The following is a 17,339-nucleotide window of genomic DNA, read 5'->3' as shown; positions in this document are numbered from 1 at the left end:
GCAGCCTGAGATGTGGTGGCTGCCGCAGTCAGTGCCCGCAGCCTGACCCTGAGGACTGTTGCCCAATTCCAGAAGAAAATGAACAACCTCATTCGGGCTACAAGGGCGAGTGTCCACCTGTCTCGTTCTGGCATCAGTCCGCTTCTCGGCCTTTTGGCTAAGATCAAGTGTAGTATGGATAGGATGCTGCACTTGGTTGAGGTCATTGGGTTGCATTGAGGCTTCATGTGTTTCATATGAAGCAATTTTTTAATGCGGCATCTCGGCCTTTTGGCTAAGATGCAAATGAGTCCAAGTCTTGGAGGAGGAACCTCCCCCTTCTCCAATCAGCTTGGCTCATATAGATCAGGCCCAGGACAGGGTGATTTTGGTCGCTCGCCTTGTCTTGTCAGCCTGGATCTGAAATGTCTCAACTTGTTGAGACTCTGAATTGGATTTGATTTGATTGAATTGGAAAAGTATTTTTAAAAAATCAGTCCGCTTCTCGGCCTTTTGGCTAAGATCAAGTGTAGTTATGCGGATGCTGCACTTGGTTGAGGTCATTGGGTTGCATTTAAGCTTCATTTTCATATGAAGCAATTTTTAAAAGCGGCATCTCGGCCTTTTGGCTAAGATGCAAATGAGATCAAGCCTTGGAGGAGGAAACCTCCGCCTACTCCAATCAGCTTGGCTCATGTAGATCAGGCCCAAGACAGGGTAGAGGGTTGCAGACCCTGTCTTGCCAGCCTGGATCGGAAATGTCTCAACTTGTTGAGACTTTGAATTGGACTTGATTTGATTGGATTGGAAAAGTATTTTTTTAAAAATCAGTCTAAGATCAAGTGTAGTCTGCGGATTTCTTTTTGTACTTTTCCAATTCAATCAAATCAAATCCAATTCAGAGTCTCAACAAGTTGAGACATTTCCGATCCAGGCTGACAAGACAGGGCAAGCGACCAAATTGCCCTGTCCTGGGCCTGATCTACATGAGCCAAGCTGATTGGAGGAGCAAAGCAACACCTCCTCCACGGCTTGATCTCATTTGCATCTTAGCCAAAAGGCCGAGATGCCGCTTTTAAAAATTGCTTCATATGAAACATATGAAGCTTCAATGTAACCTAATGACCTCAACCAAGTGCAGCATCCAATCCATACTACACTTGATTTTAGCCAAAAGGCCGAGAAGTCTGCGGATGCTGCACTTGGTTGAGGTCATTGGGTTACATTTAAGCTTCATTTTCACATGAAGCAATTTTTTAAAGCGGCATCTCGGCCTTTTGGCTAAGATGCAAATGAGATCAAGCCTTGGGGGGCGGAGGCGTCCGCCTACTCCAATCAGCTTGGCTCATGTAGATCAGGCCCAAGGCAGGGTAAAGGGTTGCATACCCCGTCTTGTCAGCCTGGATCGGAAATGTCTCAACTTGTTGAGACTCTGAATTGGACTTGATTTGATTGAATTGGAAAAGTATTTTTAAAAAATCAGTCTAAGATCGCTTCTTGGCCTTTTGGCTAAGATCAAGTGTAGTATGGATTGGATGCTGTGCTTGGTTGAGGTCATTAGGTTACATTGAAGCTTCATTTGAAACAATTTTTAAAAGCGGCATCTCGGCCTTTTGGCTAAGATGCAAATGAGATCAAACCTTGGAGGAGATGAGTCTGCACCCACTCCAATCAGCTTGGCTCATGTAGATCAGGCCCAAGACAGGAGTGAAGGCCCTGTCTTGTCAGCTTGGATCGGAAATGTCTCAACTTGTTGAGACTCTGAATTGGACTTGATTTGATTGAATTGGAATTAAAAAAAGTCAGTCCCATCTGAATGTCCATAGCAAGCCACTCCCTGAAACCTTGTGGCCGTCCATCACCCAATCCCCCAGCATCGTCCCCAAATCCCTTTGGCACACCCCTGTCACAATCCGTGTCTGGCGAGGCACAGTGCCAACATATGCCATGAATTCTGCCCCTACCTCACTCCCCGGGCCTGCCAGCCATCAGTCTCTCAATCATCCCTTTTTGTCTCCTCAGAAGAAGATGGCCCATAATAGAAGGGAGAGGGAGTAGACAGGCAGGGGTATTCCTGAATTGTGTCTCCTGACCCCCTTTGAGGAGCGAGCAATGTAACTCTCAGGGGAGACACCCGAACAAGCTGTAAGTGACCGTAATGTCAGCATATGCCACAGAAGAGAAGACTCATAAAACCTTCATTCATATGACCGTTCTCAATTAAGTTGCAATCTGACCAGATACTTGTCCCTCCCTTGCACTGAACCATTGTTTTGCAGGAGCAACACCTGATGAGGCCAGCCCCTCAGGAGTCGGCGCCCCATATGACCCCGCTAGCACTTCGGAGGAAAGCTCTGAGGAAAGCACCGACCAGGCATTAACAAAGAACAAAGAACAATACAGCACAGGAACAGGCCCTTCGGCCCTCCAAGCCCGTGCCGCTCCCTGGTCCAAACTAGACCATTCTTTTGTATCCCTTTATTCCCACTCCGTTCATGTGGCTATCTAGATAAGTCTTACATTACATGCATTACAGGCATCAATCACCTGCACCGTCCACCAGTGCAGAGACACATACCTTGATGGGTGGTATTAGCAGTTAGGTTCCTGGGGCACTTTTTGGTGAGCACCACACAGCCATTGATGCACATCAGGTGGAGGTGGGAACGTCCAAGGGATCATGCAGGCAGAGGTCTGCCAGATCCAAAGAAACAGCTAGATGTCGAGCCGCTAAATATAGTTCTCACAGAAGCAGAGTTGGGGACTGCAGGAGGGAGACATTCCAGCAACTGCAAGGTGGCTGTGCAGTCTCACAGCCTTCAGGTGCAGAAGATAATGCCAGCATTGCTTGGCACCCAAGCCAACACCGCAAGGGTGGTGACCACAGTGGAAAGCCTGGGGTAGGAAATGGTAGTCATGATGTGGAGGTGCCGGCGTTGGACTGGGGTAAACACAGTAAGAGGTTTTTTTAAAACCTGTTGGACTATAACCTGGTGTTATTAAAACTCTTACTGGGAAATGGTAGCCATGGGAAGATCCAAGGCTTGGCCGAGTCACTGAAGACCATGACGGAGGGCCTTGGGAGCATGCTGAAGATACAGCGGGCAATTGCACAGGGGCTCCAGAGCTTGGCCCAGGCTTCGAAGACTATCACTGAGGGCTCACACAGCATGGTACAGACAATATTGGGCCTCCAGGACTGACAACACCAGGTGATGCAGAGGCTTCTGCAGCTCAATCCAGCTGCCCCTCCATCCCATGCACTGTTCCAAGGACCCACAGGCACCCTGAGGAAGGAGGAAGCATTGAGGCCATCCCAAGGTATCCCATCCAGGAGTCCAGCAGTCCCCAGCCCTTCTGAATCCTCCCTTCCTGATACCGGTTCACCTCATGGACAGAGGGCCAAATAGGGTGGCACAACAAAGCTACATCTGTGACACCTAAAAGTCGGCTGGTGTCCCCCTGGTCTTGGCTCTCCAGAGGACGCCCACCAAGGGTATCAAAGACCAAAGACGGATATCAGATGACTGCCTCCACCTCTGATGTGCATCCAAGGGGGGTCACCTAGATGTAGTGCCAAGCCACATAAGATTAAGAAGTTGTAGGGTCACCAAGAGGGCACAAGAGAAGGCAGACCCTATAGTCTGGGTATAGGGATAGGGTATACAGAAAGGGTAATATATACCATAAAGGCTAACAATTAAAGAATATTGCCCCCGAAAACCACAATTTCTCTGTCTGTGTCTGTCTCCCACATGAACCATTCACCCACCTAACCCTAGGCTTGGACCCCTACCTTCCCACTCTGGGGCATTGGGCTGCACGGTGGTGTCCCTGGCCTTCACTTAGTCATGGGCCCGGGCATCTGTGTGCAGTCAGAGGACAGGCAGGAGTCAGACTTCGGCAGCACCAGGGCTTGCCTCACAGTGAGTCATTGTCATACCTGCTGCCTGGACAAGTCACTCACTGACACAGCCAACCCAGGCCCATCACCCTGGTGTGATGTCAGTGAGACGCTCAGTGGGGGGAAGGGCGTGCACTATGTTGGAGAGCATGAACAAGGGTTTTGGAGGGGAGGTTGTTGAAGGCTGCCTAGGGAGGTGGGGAGTGGGTGACTGTTGGAGCTGCTGGACACCATGTCTGCTAATTGATGAATCTTGCGGCAATGAGGGACTCCCTGGCATGCTGGACCCTTGCTGCTGCTGGTCTTCCATCCTCTGGATCTTCCTCGGCTTTGTCCTCCATACACCTCTGGTCCCAGAGGAATCCATCTGGTTCTCTTCCTTCTCCAAAATGTTGCCCTGCTGCTGCACCAGATGCAGAGTGAACAGCAGACCACTACAATGTGGAAAACCCTCTGGGGGCTTTACTGGAGGGCACCGCTAGAGCGGTCCAGGCACCAAAACCACATCTTGAGCAGTTCAATTCACCGCTCAATGACATATCGGGTGGCAGTGTGGGCCTCATTATAGCGGGCCTCTGCCTCCGTCTCAGGCCTCTGCACTGGCGTCATCAGCCATGACTTCAGCAGATAGCACTTGTCCCCCCATGAGCCATCCCGGCAGCCTCGGATAGTTCTCGAAGACCCCGGGGATATCCCAGTGCCCCAGGATGTAGTTGTTATGCATGCTCCCCTATAGTGTGCACACATGTGCATGATGTTGAGCAGGTGGTTGCACATTATCTGGATTGATGAAGGGCATTCCCTGATGCCACAAACCATCTATAGCCCCTTGCACCTGAGGCATGCCAGCGATGACAGCAAAGTCTGCAGCCCAGTCATCTTGTTGGACCTGGCCCAGGTTAAAATGGATGCCCAGACATACAGGAATTGTGGGCAGACAACTGAGATGCTGCACAAGTTCCCGCTTGAGCTCTGGAATGACCCGGTGGCGAAGAAGTTTAGGGCTGCTGTGATCTTCATGGCCACCAGGAGCGGGTATCCTCCTCCCCCATGAGGTGCCACATTGGCTCCTTACTGAGGCAGAGCTTTCAGCAGCACATGGTGTCCAGCAGCTCATCATAAGACGTATGAGTCCTGTTTAGCCATGGTCTCCATCTCCACCGTCTTCTGGCACCCTCTTGGGGCTGATGGGTGGCCAGGTCCTGGCCCCGATCAGCAACCTCTTGTTGTTCTGGTGCGGCCATCAGCCTGGGTTGACCTTGCCAAGGGTGGCGATGGGTTTGAATCCCATCATGGTAGATGGTGGAATTTGAATTCAATAACAAATATCTGGAGTTCAGAATCTACTGATGACCATGAAACCATTGTCGATTGTCAGAAAAACTAATGTCCTTTAGGGAAGGAAATCTGCCATCCTTACCTGGTCTGGCCTACAAGTGACTCCAGAGTTACAGCAATGTGGTTGACTCTCAACTGCCCTCTGAAATGGCCTAGCAAGCCACTCAATTCAAGGGCAACTAGGGATGGGCAATAAATGCTGGCCTAGTCAGCGACGCCCATGTCCCATGAATGAATTAAAAAAAGCCGCCACAGCAGCAACGAGGATTACTGGCTCAATCCCAACATTCATGGTTCCTCCAGGAGACGGAAAAGGAGAGAGGGAGAGACAGTCCATAAGGTCATCAATCCCGGGCCTCTCAATCCCTCTCTTGTGCCCATGAGTCTGGATGCTGCCAACCCTACATCATCCCCACATAAGCGCCACACAAGCTTCAACCCAACAGTGACCACCGACCTGAGGATAACTGGCACAGCCCGGGCCCTTCCAAGCCCTTGCATCCTTGATGGCCCTTCATAGCAACGGCTGACCTGTCCTCATGTACCCTGGAAGTTGGTGCTAAGCAGTACTCACCTCCTCACTCACCCTCGCAACTGTTGCACCTGAACTACACTTCAAGGGACCAGTAGTGATTCGCACCCTTGTGATCTTGCCGGAGAGGTGGGAACATTCCAGGAGGGGGGATGATCGCATGCCAAACTTGCTAATGAGATTGAAATCCAGTCAATCTCGTGCAAATCAGCCTCGAGTCCTTTCTGGGCACGACCTTTACACCATTAGAAAGGGTCTGGGATGATTGAAAACTGTTTGACACCAGGCATGAAACCGATTTTTAAGCCCCATGATATTTTCCAGGATTGGCATGATCTGCATCAGCTGCGGTGGGGCTGGAAAATCATCCCCCTTAACTGCAGAGAGCTTTGGCCATTTTGCTTGTTAACCTCAGGGGCTGGGTTTCATCAACCGGAGCTCACAGGGCATAAATGTGCGATGTGAGCTGAATAAGCGAATAAGAGAGCAAATAATAGGATATGTTGATAGGGTGAGATGAATTCAATAGAATGTGGGAGGCCCATGTGAGCATAAACACTGGGACAGACTGATTGGTCTTAATGGTCTATTTCTGTGCTGTATAATTTAATATAATTCTATATAATTCAATAAGAGACCACCATCCAAATGATACAACATTTTACTTTCTTCCCTATGGCAACTGCAAACTGGTAGAAGAAAAAGGATAATTATCCATTTTTGTCACAAATCAATTGGAAAAATAAGCAGTTCATTTAACACTTTTAAGCTTGCTAACAGTCCCAGATAAAGAAGGTCTTTTTTTTAGAAATGTGTGCCATTCCAAAGCAGCATCCATGGTATCTTTGGAGGCAGCAGCAGAGGCAGCGATGGCAGCAAAGGTGGACTCAGGAACCTGCCACATAGTGGAGGTGGGTGCCTGAGTTCCAAGTGAATCTATTCCTGTTCTTTGAAATAATGCAGGGAAAGGAATGGTACTGTGCCAAGGCAGTGGTATAAGTAGGTTTGATGTTGGCAAATGTCATGTTAAAATGAGGAGTGATACTTCTGGGAAATAAAATATCTTCCCACCTTGAGCACCCAGTTCAGCTTGTGTTGCCAGCGCCCAGTGTAGAACTGCCTGATTTTCTGGCCCATTGATGTCAATGGAAAGGTGGCTAACATGAGCACCTGACTTACAAGCCTGGTAAATTGAAAACTATTCGCCTTCCCCCCACCTCCCCCACACCGCTGGCACTACTTATGCTGGCATTAAACACTCCATGACTGTTATAAGAAAACAGTACTGGTTATAAACAGGGCAAAACATCAGTTCAACCACCAACTGATGGATGCTCAGGATATACCCCGGAACTATTTGGACATGAGTTTGGTCAGGAAAAGATGTTGTCCTTGACATCAGCCACTCCCTCCCAGTAATCAGGACTCAAAACTGCGAGGGAAATGTAACCACAGCACTACAGTAATCAAACACAGTTGGCTTACTATAAATGGGTGTTACCAAAAATAAAGGGCAGCATAAAACCTAGGAACTGCCTTCCTACCTTTTCAAATTGAAATATTTATCAATGGAACTGCTCTGTTAAACAATCCAGGCAGTCCCATTCCCCTGATCTGCCCAGTTGGGACCCCGCAAGTTTATTTCCTTCAAATGCCCATAACTGACTTGCTGGGCAGGACACCCATGGGATCAGGAGGATCATAGTGTTACTGCCCATCGACTAACCTGGAGAGTAAACCTGAAAGAGGTATAAAACCAGTCTTACACTTGATCCTGTCAAGTTCGGCTAAAATTGTCCCCTTGATTTTTATGAATGAAATAATGTCTCTGTCAGCTTTCCATTGGGAAATCTGACCTCTGAACAAAATCCTGGGACAGATTTGAAAAGTGACTTGCTTTTTAGTTGTTATGGAAACAAACCTCCCTTTTTTTGTTTACTATCGGAGCCACCTTAACCTTCTGTACATGTTGTGGTAAAATGAATTTTCATCTTGACATCAGTATTACCTCACAGAAAGGGGGCTGAGCCACTGCTGGAGGTGATAATGACAAATATATGACTCATCACTATGCAAACACTAAAAACAGACTTAATTTAGAAACTGGAATATTTAATATTTTAGTAATTTTATGGTGGATAAACAGACAGATTTTTTTCAGGCCTCAGTTCAGTGCAATGAAGTGTAACTCTATCCAACATTAATCTGAGAATGACAGCGTTTAAATGGTGCTGGTGCCCTTCATGTCTGGATGTAACCAACACATATTGCTGGTGGAACACTTTTCTGTAATGAAGAATAAGGCGGACAGTATTTAGTGCAATAAATGTCTCTGAGAAGCCACAGTCTTAAGTAGAAGTGGTGTCTTTGCAGTTTATAGAACAAAGTAGAACACAGCAAAAATAGAGGTCAACAGTTTAGGGACTGGCTTCAACTAACAGACAGAACATTTGGGAGGAGTGCAAGAGCACAATAATACATCATGTGACCCTGTCCAAAGAATATTATATGATTAGAATCATACTGCACAGAAGGAGGCCATTTGACTCATCATGCCTATGCCAGCACTTTGAAAGCAATCGAGTTATTCTGATGCCCTAGTAAACAATAGTAATCCTGCTCAGTACGAGAGAACCTGCAGGGTAAAGACATTTGATGTATGTACTTGGCTGAGGAGACAATAATGTGAAGCTACCATTTGTGGGATTATGACTGAACGCCTTTAAGTCAAAATCCTGCCTAAAAGTATAGCCCTGCAAAATGTTCTTTTTCAAGTATACATTCAATTACCTTTTGTAAATTTCCTTTTCCAACTGTGATGACTTCAGCCAGGCTAATGAGGTTGGCTTGCTAGAGTATGAACTACCTGATGAGTCTGGACCTTCCACAAGTCAGCCCGGAGAGCGTCGGCAGGCTTGAGGCCCCCATTACGATGGCCGAGCCAACCGCGCCCTCAATGGCCTCGGTCGGGGCAAGGCCCCGGGGCTGGACAGGCTGACAGTAGAGTTCATCAGGGCATTCTGGGATGTCCTGGGGGGCGACTACGCGGGGGTCCTGGAGGAGAGAAATGCCACCGGGGAGATGCCCCTTTCGTGGCCTTAAAAACTGGCGCCCGGTGTCCCTCCTCAGCACGGATTATAAAATCTTTGCCAGGGCATTAGCTTCACGCCTTGGGTCCGTGCTGGACCACATGATCCACCCTGACCAGTCCTACACGGTCCCGGGCCGATCGATTCACGATAACCTCCATCTGGTCCGGGACCTGATCCACCATTCCCAGAGGGCTGGTCTGTCGAGCGCCTTCTTGTCTTTAGATCAGGAGAAGGCGTTCGACAGGGTGGAGCACGAGTATTTGCTCGGGACTCTGCGGGCATTTGGGTTCGGGACGCAGTTTGTCGCCCGGATCCGACTACTCTACTCTGCCGCAGAGTGTCTGATTAAGGTTAACGGGTCCCTGACGGCGCCCCTTCGCTTTGGGAGAGGAGTACGGCAGGGCTGCCCCTTGTCCGGCCAACTTTATTCTGTATGCGTGGAGCCATTCCTGCGCCTCTTGCGGAGGAGGTTGTCGGGTTTGACTCTGCGCGGCCCGGACGTAGGGGTGGTCCTGTCTGCTTACGCCGATGACGTGCTCCTCGTGTTCACGGACCCGGCTGACCTGCGGAGGATGCAAGAATGCCAGGTGGTGTACTCCGCCGCGTCCTCCGCCAGGATCAACTGGGCCAAGTGCTCCGGACTCCTGGTCGGTCCGTGGGAGACGGACCCCCATCCGGAGGAGCTCAGGCCTTTCACCTGGAGCAGGACCAACCTCCTCTACCTGGGGGTCCATCTCTGCCCAGCCGAGGAATCCTGGCCGGCGAACTGGCGGGAGTTGGAGGCCAAAGTCTCCGCCTGCCTGGGTCGCTGGACAGGACTGCTCCGAGTGCTGTCCTACAGGGCGCGAGTTCTCGTCATAAACCAGCTGGTCGCCTCCATGCTGTGGTACCGGCTGGTCACTTTGACCCCTCCCCCTGGCTTTGTCACCGATATGCAGAAAGCCCTCGTGCGGTTTTTCTGGGACAACCGACTGCACTGGGTCGCTGCCGAGGTGCTGCATCTCCCGATTGAGGAGGGCGGACAAGGTCTGGTGTGCCTCCGCACGCAGGTAGCGACCTTCCGCCTCCAGACCCTGCAGCGATACCTTTACGTTGAGCCTCCTCCACGATGGCATGCGATGGCGACGTATTTTTTCCACCACTTGCACGGCCTCAATTACGACGTGCAGCTCCTGCACATCAACCTGGGGCGTATTCCCACCTCCCTGCAGGAGTTGCCCGTCTTTTACCAGGACCTCCTCACGGTCTGGAACACGGTCGCCTCGCGACGCAGCTCTCCCCCGTCAGGAGTAGCGGCTCTCGTGCGAGAGCCGCTGCTCAGGAATCCGCACCTCCAGCCGTATGACTTCAGGTGGCTGGCGGAGAGGAGGGCCGTGGACGCCGGGGTGACCAGGATCGGGGACGTGCTGGATGGCGGAGGGGCGGGCTGGATGAGCCCCCACGTGCTGGCTGAGCGCGCGGGGGTGGCCGTCTGGCGCGCGGTCAAAGCCATCCGAGACCTTAGGACGGTCGTGCTCGGCCCCGAGTGCGCACGTGGTCTGGAGGCGGCGCAGGCATGCGGTGGGATCCCGCCCGAGCGTTCCCCTGCTCGGACGGAATTCCACATTGGCCCGAAGCCTAGACCTCCCCCCCCCGGGTCAGGTGCCCCACTGCGTGTGCCGCCTCGCGGAAATGCCCTCTGTGCCCTTTTCCACCGCGCGGAGGCGTTTCCTGTACGGGCTGCTGCTGCACACCTTTCACTACCGCGTCCTCGCCCGTCGCCCGGATACACCTTGGCGGGCCTTGTTGCCGCCGGGCGGCGGAGGTCCCCAGTGGAGGTCCCTCTACGGAGGGATCTCCCCCAATTATCTCGGGGACTTGGGGTGGAGGGTGCTGCACGCAGCAGTGCCGTGCAACCGTAGGTTTTTCCGGTACACGGGCTCCCGAGACTGCCCTTTCTGTGGCCTCGTGGAGTCCGCGGACCATGTCTACGTTCTGTGTTTTAGGCTGCACACCCTTTTTGGTTTCCTCAAACACGTCTTATTGATGTTTTGTTTGCACTTCAGTCCCACGCTCCTGATCTACGGGCACCTGGTGCGGAGAGGGGCGGGTCGGGATGCCGACCTCCTCATGAACCTGCTCCTGGGCCTGGCGAGACGCGCCATCAATAGGTCCAGGCAGCGGGCGATCGACGGGGCCGTCCATCCTGACTGTCTGCCCCTCTACCGCGGCTACATTCGCGGCCAGGTGCCTCTGGAAAGGGAGCATGCGGTGTCCACGGGCGCGGTTGATGCCTTCCGCGACCGCTGGGCGCCGCAGGGGCTGGGGTGTATTATCGACCCCGATAATCACCTTTTGGTTTGACGTTTTAAGTTTCCTTTCAACTTTGTTTTTGGTTCGGGCTGTTCCCCCCTTCCTTTTGGGGAGCTGCCCCTTTTACTTTGTCCCTAAGTTAATTTGAGTTCGTTTATTACGTTGGTACCCGAAAGAGCTACCTGATGGTTAAATCAGAGAGCCTCATGGTCCCTATTTAAGCAGGTGTGTCAGACTCCCAGATGGTATTCAGCATAAGAACATAAGAACATAAGAAATAGGAGCAGGAGTAGGCCATCTAGCCCCTCGAGCCTGCCCCGCCATTCAATAAGATCATGGCTGATCTGACGTGGATCAGTACCACTTACCCGCCTGATCCCCATAACCCTTAATTCCCTTACCGATCAGGAATCCATCCATCCGCGCTTTAAACATATTCAGCGAGGTAGCCTCCACCACCTCAGTGGGCAGAGAATTCCAGAGATTCACCACCCTCTGGGAGAAGAAGTTCCTCCTCAACTCTGTCTTAAATCGACCCCCCTTTATTTTGAGGCTGTGTCCTCTAGTTTTAACTTCCTTACTAAGTGGAAAGAATCTCTCCGCCTCCACCCTATCCAGCCCCCGCATTATCTTATAAGTCTCCATAAGATCCCCCCTCATCCTTCTAAACTCCAACGAGTACAAACCCAATCTCCTCAGCCTCTCCTCATAATCCAAACCCCTCATCTCCGGTATCAACCTGGTGAACCTTCTCTGCACTCCCTCCAATGCCAATATATCCTTCCTCATATAAGGGGACCAATACTGCACACAGTATTCCAGCTGCGGCCTCACCAATGCCCTGTACAGGTGCATCAAGACATCCCTGCTTTTATATTCTATCCCCCTCGCAATATAGGCCAACATCCCATTTGCCTTCTTGATCACCTGTTGTACCTGCAGACTGGGCTTTTGCGTCTCATGCACAAGGACCCCCAGGTCCCTTTGCACGGTAGCATGTTTTAATTTGTTTCCATTGAGATAGTAATCCCATTTGTTATTATTTCCTCCAAAGTGTATAACCTCGCATTTCTCAACGTTATACTCCATTTGCCATATCCTCGCCCACTCACTCAGCCTGTCCAAATCTCTCTGCAGATCTTCTCCGTCCTCCACACGATTCACTTTTCCACTTATCTTTGTGTCGTCTGCAAACTTCGTTACCCTACACTCCGTCCCCTCCTCCAGATCATCTATATAAATGGTAAATAGTTGCGGCCCGAGTACCGATCCCTGCGGCACGCCACTAGTTACCTTCCTCCAACCGGAAAAACACCCATTTATTCCGACTCTTTGCTTCCTGTCGGATAGCCAGTCCCCAATCCACTTTAACACACTACCCCCAACTCCGTGTGCCCTAATCTTCTTCAGTAGCCTTTTATGGGGCACCTTATCAAACGCCTTTTGGAAATCCAAAAACACCGCATCCACCGGTTCTCCTCCATCAACCGCCCTAGTCACATCTTCATAAAAATCCAACATGTTCGTCAAGCACGACTTTCCCCTCATGAATCCATGCTGCGTCTGATTGATCGAACCATTTCTATCCAGATGCCCTGCTATCTCCTCTTTAATAATGGATTCCAGCATTTTCCCTACTACAGACGTTAAGCTGACCGGCCTATAGTTACCCGCCTTTTGTCTCCTTCCTTTTTTAAACAGCGGCGTAACATTAGCCGTTTTCCAATCAACCGGCACTACCCCAGAATGCAATGAGTTTTGATAAATAATCACTAACGCATCCACTATTACCTCTGACATTTCTTTCAATACCCTGGGATGCATTCCATCCGGACCCGGGGACTTATCCACCTTCAGTCCCATTAGTCTACCCAGCACTGCCTCTCTGGTTACATTAATTGTATTAAGTATTTCTCCTGCTGCCAACCCTCTATCGTTAATATTTGGCAAACTATTTGTGTCCTCCACCGTGAAGACCGACACAAAAAACTTATTTAAAGACTCAGCCATATCCTCATTTCCCACTATTAACTCCCCCCTCTCGTCCTCCAAGGGTCCAACATTCACTCTAGCCACTCTATTCCTTTTTATATATTTATAAAAACTTTTACTATCATTTTTTATATTAATTGCTAGCCGAGCTTCATAGTCTATCCTTCCTTTCTTTATCGCTTTCTTAGTCTCTCTTTGTTGTTTCTTAAATTTTTCCCAATCACTTGTTTCTCCACTATTTTTGGCCACTCTGTACGCAGCTGTTTTTATTTTAATACTCTCCTTTATTTCCTTCGTTATCCACGGCTGGTTCTCCCTTTTCTTACAATCCTTGTTTTTTGCTGGAATATATTTTTGCTGAGAACTGAAAAGGATCTCCTTAAAAATCCTCCACTGTTCCTCAGCTATCCTACCTGCCAGCCTGCTCTCCCAGTCTACCTTAGCCAATTCATCCCTCATCCTATCATATTTCCCTCTGTTCAAACAGAGGACACTGGTTTGGGACCAAACTTTCTCCTCTTCCATCTGAATCAGAAATTCGACCATATTGTGGTCACTAGACCCAAGAGGGTCCTTCACAATAAGATCCTTAATTCTACCTACCTCGTTACACAATACCAGATCCAAAATAGCTCGTTCCCTCGTCGGTTCCGTAACATGCTGTTCAAGGAAACTATCCCAACAGCATTCTAAGAACTCTTCCTCCATTCCACCCTTACCGACTTGAGTCTGCCAGTCAATGTGCATGTTGAAGTCCCCCATGATTATTGCCGTTCCGTTTTTACACGCATCCCTTATCTGCTTGTTTATAGCCCTCCCTACCTCAACATTATTATTTGGGGGCCTATATACCACACCTACTAGTGTCTTTCTCCCTCTACTATTCCTCATCTCTACCCATAACGATTCCACGTTTTGTTCCTCAGAGCCTATGTCATCCCTCAGTACTACCCTGATATTATCTCTTATTAATAGCGCGACCCCACCACCTTTTCCTTCCTGTCTATTCTTCCTAAACGCCTGATAGCAGGGAGCAACTGGAGAGCTGGCTGTGTACAGATGTATGGTGTAAATAAAGTAACTTGGTGATGGGACTTTCACCTCCATGGAGTTCTTATACAACTTTGACAAAGGGTCATTTGGACTTGAAGCGTCAGCTCTTTTCTCTCCTTACAGATGCTGCCAGACCTGCTGAGATTTTCCAACATTTTCTCTTTTGGTTTCAGATTCCAGCATCCGCAGTAATTGACTTTTACCTTTTGTAAATTATTATTGAATCTGCTTGCAGACAATGCATTCCAAATCCAACAACCTGCTGTGTAAAAGATAATGGAGATGTGCCATTAGTATAAAGAGTCCTTTACTGATGTCCCAATGTGGACACTTTGGGTGGGATTTAGCGAGGTTGTAAAATTCCACCCGAGGCGAATGAAGATTTCCATTCTGGGAACTCACCCGCCCCGATTCCAGGATGGGCAAGGTGGTAGAGCTTCGACCTTTCTCTCTAGATGTACTGGCATAGGTTAAACACAGTTTTAATTAGTCTTCAGGATGTTTTTAATACAAAGGTGTTGTCATCGTATCCTCCTCATATCCTCTTCTGTTTAGACCTACAATGAAAGCATTGCTGTGATTTCACAGTCTGCCCTGTAATGTTTGTTTCAAGCCATTATGCTGTGTTCCAGATTTAATCCTAGGTTTGTGCTGAGTTCACTAATCTCATGATGTGGAGATGCCGGCGTTGGACTGGGGTGAACACAGTAAGAAGTCTCACAGCACCAGGTTAAAGTCCAACAGGTTTATTTGGTAGCAAACACCATAACATTTGGTATTTGCTACCAAATAAACCTGTTGGACTTTAACCTGGTGTTGTGACACTTCTTACTGTGTTCACTAATCTCAGCCAGGGATGGGGGGAATTTTCCCATTCTGCTTGCCATGGGAATCGTAGCAGGCGGGGGCGGACCATGCAAAGTTTCGTTGACCTCAGATGGAATTTTCCAGCTTTGGGTTGAGCGCAGCCGGACAATCCCACCAGATTGTCAGTAGGGGGCACTACAATTAGTGCTGCTGGATTAGGACATTAACACGAACTCCACTCCTGATCACTATTCAATGATCTCTGCTGGAATATGGGTGTGTGTGTTGACATCTGGTAAAGAAAGGTTTGGATTCAGCTGTAATGGTCCCTGCAGTGGAATATCCTGACAGCACCCACTCGTCATTGTTGTCGTCAGCTGTCCCTCAATTCGAGGATAATGTCTATTCAAGGGTCGCATATTTAACGGTCACCCAGACAGGCATTCATTCACTGTAAACCAAAGGCATTATTCTCATTGAGAGGAAATTTTGGGAAGTGCAACTGCTGCCACCCTCTTTCCACCTGCCACCTAAATCTCTGCAGTTTCTGCCATCCCCTCTCCAGCTGTTGATTCTGGAGTTGCTGCCATCCCATACAAAAGTGACAAATATCTGAGTGAAGACTAAGGTTGACCCCATGGTTCAGTGATACAACCCTGCAGGTTCTCCTCCAAGCTGTCTGGCATTGGGGGGTGGTCCTGTTTCCACAGATAGCAGTAAGAACCCCTTCCACCCCCTGACCCTTTCCTGAGTACTTCTAACCAATGGGGAGCCTTACACTTAGCCCAGGCCACAGTCTGGCCTCCACCTATCTTGCCTTGGTCAACTCCATCCTCAAGGTTCTCTGCAGAGAAGTCTTCTTGTTGACACAGCCATGTCTGTGGACATTTTGTGGAGATGCCGGCGTTGGACTGGGGTAAACACAGTAAGAAGTTTAACAACACCAGGTTAAAGTCCAACAGGTTTATTTGGTAGCAAAAGCCACACAAGCTTTCGAGGCTCTAAGCCCCTTCTTCAGGTGAGTGGGAATTCTGTGGCCTTCGCGACACACGACAGCGCAGAGTCGCTGAGCAGAAACTGATAGCCAAGTTCCGCACACACAAGGACGGCCTCAACCGGGATATTGGGTTCATGTCACAATATTTGTAACTCCCACAGTTGCGTGGACCTGCATAGTTTCACTGGCTGTCTTGTCTGGAGACAATACACATCTTTTTAGCCTGTCTTGATGCTCTCTCCACTCCCATTGTTTTGTTTCTTAAAGACTGGATTAGTTGTAAGTATTCGCATTCCAACCATTATTCATGTAAATTGAGTCTGTGTCTTTATAAATTCTGTTTGTGAACAGAATTCCCACTCACCTGAAGAAGGGGCTTAGAGCCTCGAAAGCTTGTGTGGCTTTTGCTACCAAATAAACCTGTTGGACTTTAACCTGGTGTTGTTAAACTTCTTACTGTGGACATTTGCACAGAGATCCTGGAACTGGAAGCCATGACCCTCCTTCAATCACCTTTGACATTCCCTCCATCATCCTGGACTGTCACTCCATCATCCTTGGCCTGCCTTTGGTGATCTTCAATAACCCTTGACCAGGAATCATTCTCCCTCAAGCTTCCCCACCCCAGTATTACCCTCAACCTGCCATCCATCATCCACGACCCTTCCTCTCTCATCATTGACCTTGCCTCTGTTTCCTTGACTCTCAAGACTTCAACATTGACCTTCCATGTTTAGTCCACCTTCCTAACTCTGGCCCCCAAGAAACCTTATAGGGCCGCTACCTCTCAACCTCCCTCCCTCTCTCAGTCATGCTCCATTTCTCTTGGAATAACTGCCATCCAATCACAATCACAATCACAATGCCTCCTCTCTAGCCATTGAGGAAAACTTTCTGTACAAGTAAAAGCAGCTACTACCCACTCCAAACCCACTAGGAAAATGCCTCCCTGGCTGCATGCCATGTTTGAGCAGTTGTGAATGTGAAGACATGTGTTTTTCATTTGTTGATTACTTAATTGGAAAGGTATACTTAACTCACAAACCACAGAATCACAGAATACTACAGTGCAGAAGAGACCCTTCGGCCCATAGAGTCTGCACTGATACATGAAAAGCTCTGACAGTGATCCCACTTGCCACCACTTGGCCCATAGCCTTGAATGTTATGGCGTGCCAAGTACTCATCGAGGTAATTTTGAAAAGATGTGAGGCATCCAGCCTCCACCACCCTCCCAGGCAGTGCATTCCAGACCGTCATCACCCTCTGGGTAAAAAAGTTTTTCCTCAAATCCCTCCTAAATCTCCCACCCTCACTTTTAACTTGTGTCTCCTCAAAACTGACCCTTCAACT

At 49.2% G+C, this 17,339-nt stretch overlaps 1 protein-coding gene, 1 non-coding gene and 1 pseudogene across 2 annotated transcripts in view; all 3 read left to right on the top strand.

Annotated features, from left to right (window-relative positions):
- Nucleotides 1-17,339, top strand: part of satb2 (SATB homeobox 2) — a 302,889-nt gene that overhangs the window by 24,682 nt on the left and 260,868 nt on the right. The gene's annotated exons all lie outside the window — the stretch shown is intronic.
- Nucleotides 138-333, top strand: LOC144504163 (U2 spliceosomal RNA). The gene has a single exon (XR_013499584.1). It is a non-coding gene; the product is annotated as a U2 spliceosomal RNA (small nuclear RNA).
- On the top strand, nucleotides 1,469-1,624 carry LOC144504204 (U2 spliceosomal RNA; annotated as a pseudogene).

This window comes from Mustelus asterias, chromosome 14, assembly GCF_964213995.1.
Source record: "Mustelus asterias chromosome 14, sMusAst1.hap1.1, whole genome shotgun sequence".
NCBI classification, from domain to species: domain Eukaryota; kingdom Metazoa; phylum Chordata; class Chondrichthyes; order Carcharhiniformes; family Triakidae; genus Mustelus; species Mustelus asterias.
Note: the sequence above shows the minus strand (reverse complement) of the source record. Positions and strands in the feature narration are given on the sequence as shown.